The following is an 8,133-nucleotide window of genomic DNA, read 5'->3' as shown; positions in this document are numbered from 1 at the left end:
CTCGCGGGCAGATTAGATTTACTGCCGCTAGGGTGCGTCTAGATTTCTAGGCTAGGGTTGAGTGTGTTTTGAGCGTAACATGCAATAAACCAATTGGGGTCTCATCTCCCATTCCCTTTAAAAGCCAGTTGCGCTTGCACCATGGCGGATTCGCTATTTTATTTTGAATATTTAAAAATGTTTGTGTGCTGCTGCATCTGAAACTAGCAAAAACACTTGCGTCCCTGTTCATTTAATAAGCAGAGTGTATGCACGTTGTGAACCCATAGGCGCATATTACTAACACGGCCTTTAAATAACACAAAAAATACTGCCCTATTAACTTTAGACCAGGTTTTTGTTGGTCAATGGCGCAGTCGTTTTAGGATGTCTCAAAATAGCAGCACGCCAACAATGGTCACTTTCATGGGCGAACAGATAGCATTTGCTATTTAAACAACGTGGCGGTGGATGTGAAAACGAAAACTGCGTCGGGCTGAAACGAGCATAAAACACTTTCATGTTGCCTGCCGTTGCATTGCGCCGGGTGTATGATATAGAGCCATCTGAGTTTGCATTGGATCATAACTTCAGTGTTAAAAACTGTTTTAGTACTGTTTAGTCACGCTACACTACTACTCGTTGGATGAAGAAGCTCATTATATCTAAAATAACAATGTAGTTAATTTAGTGATAGATAGATAGATAGATAGATAGATAGATAGATAGATAGATAGATAGATAGATAGATAGATAGATAGATAGATAGATAGATAGATAGATAGATAGATAGATAGATAGATAGATAGATAGATAGATAGATAGATAGATAGATAGATAATTACAAATACAATTGTCCCATTAAAACAACTGAACTGTATACAGGCCTATGAAGAAGTCTATTCATTGCAGAATCACAGTTCAGTTTGTCCCACAAACCAAATAGCACCTTTCATCTTCAGCCCTTTACAGAGCTACTGAAGTGGAAGGTAAACTTTGGTCTCTTCTCCCTCCTTTCGCTCCTCGCTCTCCTTTCTTGGCGAGCACTTGGCCTCACACTGTGTGGCTTGTTCTTAATGCCACAGAGAGGATAAAGTTAGTGAATACATCACATGGCTGACAGTGATGGGTCGCTTTTCAGCGGAGCTCCTCACACATGGACGTACACCTGCACGACCAAATGACAGTATCCTCATCAGCCGGAGAATAGAATTATTATTAAAGAACGTACATACTGGCGCTGACAGCAGTGGTATTTAATAACCAAAAATAATTTCTTCATTTCAATTAACCTTTGCTGTCATTGCACAGTTCTGTATCTGTAGGCTGATGACCTTTGAGAAATATCACAACAAGACACTCCTTCAGCATTACAGGGGTTGCTTCGAGGGGGTCCTTAAAACACCCATAAAGACATAATGCAGACGATGCAGTTTTCTGCTGGAAAAATTAGTTGGCGTAGTGGCAAATAAAACTTCACCAGCTAACGTTAGGTAACTGAGAGGACGAATGCAAAAAAATAAGTAATTTGAATATGATGGTGAACACAGATATTCCCCCGGTTCTGCCAGATTACTCTCCTCTGCTCGGCAGGTGTATTAATGAATGAAATCATCATCTTTTGAATTAAAATTCAGCATACAATTGTTTACACGAGGAGAAGGCTACAGCCAGAAAGACGGAGCGCGAGCGTGAGGGAGAGAAAACAATCAACAGACTTCATTATTTTCTTTTCCTATCAAATCTGAGCTATCCTTGGATCCCACTAATGGACAGTTATCGAATTTCTTGCACTACCATTGAAATGATGTTCATATCTGCAGAGAGAGGGGGGGGGGGGGGATTTCCTCATTTTATCCCTTAGAACATTGGTTTATCATAAGACCTCTTATTAAATCTTGGACTCTAATTTTCTCCTTCGCACTTAGGGGGGCTTTTATGATTATGGTTACCAAGGTGATGTAAGGCACAGCCTCAGCTAAACAAAGCCAGTGTCACTAGAGTGAATAACCAAGAGCAAGGTGAGCACCACCACGGGAAATTGCATGCCATTACTGTTAATATTTACTCATTAAAACAGCCAGTGGCTGGAGAGATGCTTGCACAATTACTAATTTTTCAAATCAACCACTGCACATACCCTTCATTATGACCTCCAAGTTCTTTGTCCTTTTGAGAAGATACGCTATATGAGTGCAGTCATGTTGTTTGCCACAGGAAAGGAACTAGGCTTATGTGTTGTATATATTTGTACTGAAAGTATTAGAAGGTGGATTTGATAGCTGTTTACAGTTTACATACTGCCACAACATCCAGATAGTTGGGGGAAGTTCTTAATAATGGAACTTTGTTTGTTTACAGTTATAGGAGGTTAATGCTGATTATATGTATACAATGTCAGACTGTTTCTATATGACTTTTGTGGAAACACTTTAGGCATGGGTCATAGGGATTTAAAAAAACAACAAAAAAAAAACACACTGACCAAATCGTCGAAAACGAAAAAATGAGGAGGACATTTTGAGCCTAGAAAGGCTTTTTTGTCTCCGTGTGAAATGATGTCTAATTTGGTCCGAGTGGTTGGATTGCTTGTCAGGTGTGTTATTTTAACTGTGGACAGTGAATGACAAAACAATAGGGCACTGAGAGAAAATTGTACAGAGCGTAGAAAGGAAACGGAATACTGCCTCAAATCCAACTCCTTTATGTGCCGAATTTATCAAATAAAGGTTTTAGAGGTTTTAGAACTTTTAGACCGTAGACAAAACTGACAGAACAAAAAGGGAAAAAAAGATGAGCTGTCAGTCTTTAAGAGAGAAAAAAAAATCCTGCACATATGTACTGTGATTCATGACGCATGATGCCTGCAAAAAATAATGCTGTTAAAAAAACGATGAAAAGTTGCCTTGGTTCATTTGCATAATAAACCAGGTATTTTTTTTATTTTTATTTTTTGGTCAGTGTGTGCAAAGAACTAAATTTGTGTAAGCAACTGGTTTTGCTAAAGATTCTTCCAGAAGTCGAATTTGCTTGCGCCTCTTATTTGCAAATGTAGTTAAAAATATTTAAAATGAAAATAACACAACCACTGAGTGTTATGAAGTGTAATAGTTAGTGTCAAAACCCAAGATTTAGCTTTTTTATATATAAATTATTTTATAAAGCCTAGCTTAACCGCAACCTACATTAAATGCAATTAGCTTACAAACAGCATGTTAAGTGGCACAAGCTTTTTAACAAAGTTTTTTTTAATCGAAATTGTGAAATTTAAAATGATAATTCTATCATTCATTTTCAAATTGGAGATGATGTAAAGGCATTTTGTAACTCTATCAGAAACCACTGAGTGCCTGTTGATGCAAAAACATTGGGGGAATATATCATCTCAACTTTGCAGGCAATGTTTCCTTGAATACTTGTCCACTTTCATGTTTTTTGTTTTTCAAAAACTGAACATTTTTGTTTTATTGTAAAAAATGTTTAAATAATGCTGATTATATATTTCAAAGTCATGTGCATCTGATGGCTATAGTGCCATGCTTCCACCTAATGTCAAGACCCGACAACATTACATAATTACACACTATCAGCTATAGCCTAAGAAGCTTGTCACTAATAAGGAAAGAGGTCAGGTGCAAATGTTTAAGTGAAGGAATGCATTTAAAGAGCTCTTTAAAAGTGCTCAGCTGCAGGATTGCATTCTTAGGGTCGGTTTTGAGTGAATGAATTTACAGATAAGTATAAGAACACGTTGAAATTGTGTTATAATCATCATTGAATGACCTACATTGACGTAGTTGTTTAAAGCTATACTGCATGTACAGTCAGTTCTACAGGAGCAGAGCAATCATCTACACACCACAGATATTTCATGTTGCAGTTAAGACTGTCCAACCTCGCCTGCCGAAGCCGCACTAAAATTGCCCTGCTGTGCAGAGGAAGGCCTTTAATCTCCCACCACCACCCTCTGCCAAGCCTGTAATCCCACTAATCTCCACCACATAGCACGCAAACACGCAGAGAATCCCTGTGCATCCACTCTGCCCAAACGCAGCTTTTGCCTCAGTTAGGATGAAGGGGTGGTCATTTGTTTGGGGGGATGGTTTTCATTGGACGGAAATGGACCTGACCATCGCTTCATTTCCGCCATGAGGCGAGAGTGTGCGAGCCACCACCAACTATTGAATTCCCACCACAGAGGGCCTTCTCAGTGGCCCAGGCAGTGGGTTCTGTCAGACTCAGAATAACCTCATTTAGCAACACGTTAGGTGTGGTGGCATAACGGCTATTTTTGTTTCTTTGCTTCGCTTGAGAAAACCGTTTACACAGCCGGATGGCCGTTCTGCGCAGAAATTAGCATGAGCCTCTGTTGCCCAAACAACAAGCAGTTTAAATGAAATCTTCACAGGTTCAAGATTCTTGAGGCGATCCGTGTAAAGATTGGTCGTACAGCATTTTGTGCAAAGTAAAATTCGGAGTTAACAGAAATGAATACTGACCCGTCGGCTCCCACCCCGAAAACCCCACGTTCCCCTTCGCTGACTCCCTGACATTTCTCTGAACCACGCACTTGAAATGTTGCACTGTAATTGATGTTGATCCTAGCATGTGTGCAGGCTGCACTACAAATTAGGATGGAAAAGGTTATCATAATATTTAGCTAGTCTAATTTGTCAGCTGAACAACTTCCCAATGGAGAAATTCAGAACAGGAGGATATATTTTAAGTGAAAATGAAGGTTTCGAGGTGTATACACTAAGCACAGGCAATCCATGAGGGCTAGTTCTCTGACAAAAGTTAACCAAAAGTATAAACCTTTAGGTTTAGTTTGATTCATTCATTTAAATACTCAAATACCCAGTTCACATATTGCTCAGTGCCTTAGATGTAGATTAATAGATTGTGTGGTAGGGCTATAGACTATAAAAAAATGCCAACCCACTAAAATTAAAAACTTTCAGTTAGTTTCTACTACATTTCAAAGTGGCAACCTGCAGATGACTGCACCCTTAACCACTTTGAACTGAATTACTAACAAAGAAAATCAAGTTGAAACTCTGAAATATGAAAATGACGTGACAAAAATGGACACAAAAGTGTGTCTATATAAAAAAGAATGAACATTTTTAATATGCCAAACTGAATGATTGATTACAATAATTTAGTATTATTATTTAACTGTTTTGTTTTGTTTTACATATTTACTTATATATAGGCCTAGCTACCCTTTCTTTATGTATATTTTCTATTGGTTTGTCAAATCTGTAACAATTTCTGTTTTGGCGTCCCCTAGCGCCCTACCTAAACACTATAATCATTGTTATAATGAGACAAAAACCTGCATTTAAAATGTGTTGAACCTAAAATTTAATTGGTAGCGTTATTTAAAAACAGTTTTAACAGATATTTGACATGATCAGAAACATTTATTTGTACTAAAACCAAGCATTACATTAGTTGTTATTTGATTTCATATCACGTGTATTTTAGCTTTATCTTTTAATAATTACAATGTTATTTTACTAGACCGTTCAAGCTAAATTTGGGGAGTATTTTAAGCTATTCTTCGATCCATTATAAGGCCAACATTCGTCTCAGAGAAAAAAAAAAAAAATTCTAGCTGGCAGAATGATGATATCAAATTGACTATAAACTTAAAGCCTTTTCTTCGAACATGTTTAATCTCTCTTTTAATGTCCTCCGTTGCGGGAGCAGAGAATAACATGGGGGTTGATGAACCTGTCGCGCGCGAAGCAGCATACAACTAACTGCACGTGCACGTTCTGCAGAGCTGTCTGCCACGCGCAACCTGTTTTCAAATAATCAAGATTTCAATTGATTGGTCGTTTATGTCCAGTTGTGAGACCTGTCTGATTCGAGGTACAAGATATTATGCATAATGCCATAAATAAATAAAACATTCCTGACTAATAGCCTAGTTAATTGAAAACAAATAGGCCTAATAAACGTTAATAAAAGTCTATCAAATAGCCTAGGCTACTTTTTCACCAAAGAATAATAACACATTGGCCGCTATTTCTATTTAAATTCCGAAAATAATAATAAAGCTATCGTTTGAAATGAATAGCACACAAACAAAGAGAGAACGTAACCTAACTGTTTGACTCGTGAACTGAAAAGTCATTTATTCGGCAATTTTTTTTGCACCGTCTGGTTTCATGTTTTCTGCTCAACGCGGATTCGGGGAAAATATTTTCGTGTTTTGTCTGACAGAACCAAATAATTCAGACGTGCGAAACTATTTGTTTTCCTTTGGTGAAATTGTCTGTGCCAACGCAGCCAGGATGAAGGAAAACTGAGTTACTACGGCAACAATCCTTTCAGGATATATCTCTGTCTCTCTCCTTTTTTTAATATGCAATTGCCGAACATATGGTTACTCACTGTCAAAGCTGTGATTCTTCATTTGCATACTAACTATTTTCCGAGTAAAACATGTGCAACTTCAGCAGATCATCGTAGCTATGCTAGAAAAAAGACAAATGTGTTAATAAGAAATCTTTTAAGGCATAATTTAAGCACGTATTGCTTTTATATTAGGCCTACTTGACTATTGTCCCAGGAAATGCAGATATTAAATAACGCTCTGTTAATGTGTTTATCGTTTGTTCTTGAGAAAGCATGAAATGAATTGCGCGTTGTTAAAAGTTCTTCAATGGTTTTTTATTTTATTTTAAAGACGGTAATTAAGCCTTTTGCCATTGTGGACATTCTGCTGAAAGATTTAAGGACTTAATTAAATGTTCTTGTAGTTTTAAAATAGGGCCAATTCACGTATAGCCAATATCAGGCTATTTTCATTTCCATTAAAAATTGTTTAGCTTGCATGACCGGCCTGAAATGCTATCAGAACAATTTATAAAAATGTGCGATTTATAAAGAATCTTTCTCTTATAATTTTTTAATTAATTTTATTTTACACTGTATTTATATATATTTTTAATTTTGTTGATGTGATTTATAGTAGGCTTCACTGTAGTCTGTTTTTTTATGTTCACAATATTTGAATCCATGTTTTTAATCGAATTTCTTATTTTTTTTAAAAGATAACTCATATACAGTAGCCTACATTTTGCTTTGGTCGTGTAACACCTGCACTGTTGGCTCTATTCTCCATCTATTGTGGGGAGGAGTTTGGACGAGAGAGAGAAAAAACAGACTCAAACGATGCGTAACTCGATAGACAGCCCATCTGTAAGATTCTTCCCTTTCTTTTAGTAGCTTTACGAGCTCGTCATCTCTTGTCCAGGAATAGGCTGCTGGTGGCGTTGTGTAAATGATTCATAAACACCGACTGCTGTTTCAGAATGGGATTTTTTTAAATTAAACTGGCAAAATGTATTTTGAGATGAGCTGGATAGCCTGATGAAAGATTAAGGGAATTTGGCCTTTGTGTTTCCTCATATGTATAGGCTACTGCTGTGTTGAGGAAGTCATGGCTGAACAATTCCACGCTCACCCTGGTGCGATTAAAAAAATAAAACAACTTAATTGTGGTAGTCTAATTCAGATATAGGCTATTTTACGTATTTAGTAGGGGTGACAATAATTGTGGCCAACATGCATCGAAGAAAAACATTTATTTCGTAATGTAAGTTTCCCCCACTTTCATTTGTTTTACCTCAATGAAAGGTTAGCATTTCGTGCATTTTCGAATGAAAGATAAAAAAGATAAACAATGTAGAATCATTTTCACATTCTCATATTTACCAAATATGCCAATATTCGTGGAGGACACTATATGTATATGGCCTATGTATGGGAAAATATAATTTGTCTGTTATTGTTGCCTCAAGATTCAAGTCACACAAGGACTTTTAAAACATCCATATTTTCTTTATTTTTTTCAGACAGTTTGTTCAAAAGAGTTTAGCTAATCATTTGGTAATTATTATTGGCTAACGATGGATAATAATCTTCACAACAAAAAAAAAAATAGTGTTGTTGAAAATCCTGACATTTAAAATACGGCAGGTGCCCTCACAGCCTCGTTATCAAATGTGGCTTTTTCACGACTAAAGTTATTTTTAAACTACCCTCCTTTGGCCTACTTATTAAACTTTCCATAATTACACATTTGTTAAATATGCTATGTCATATCAATTCCTTGCTGCTAGTTGTTTGAATTATTCT

The sequence above is a fragment of the Pseudorasbora parva genome, chromosome 10, assembly GCF_024679245.1.
Source record: "Pseudorasbora parva isolate DD20220531a chromosome 10, ASM2467924v1, whole genome shotgun sequence".
Classification (NCBI taxonomy): Eukaryota; Metazoa; Chordata; class Actinopteri; order Cypriniformes; family Gobionidae; genus Pseudorasbora; species Pseudorasbora parva.
This window is presented reverse-complemented; position numbering follows the sequence as displayed.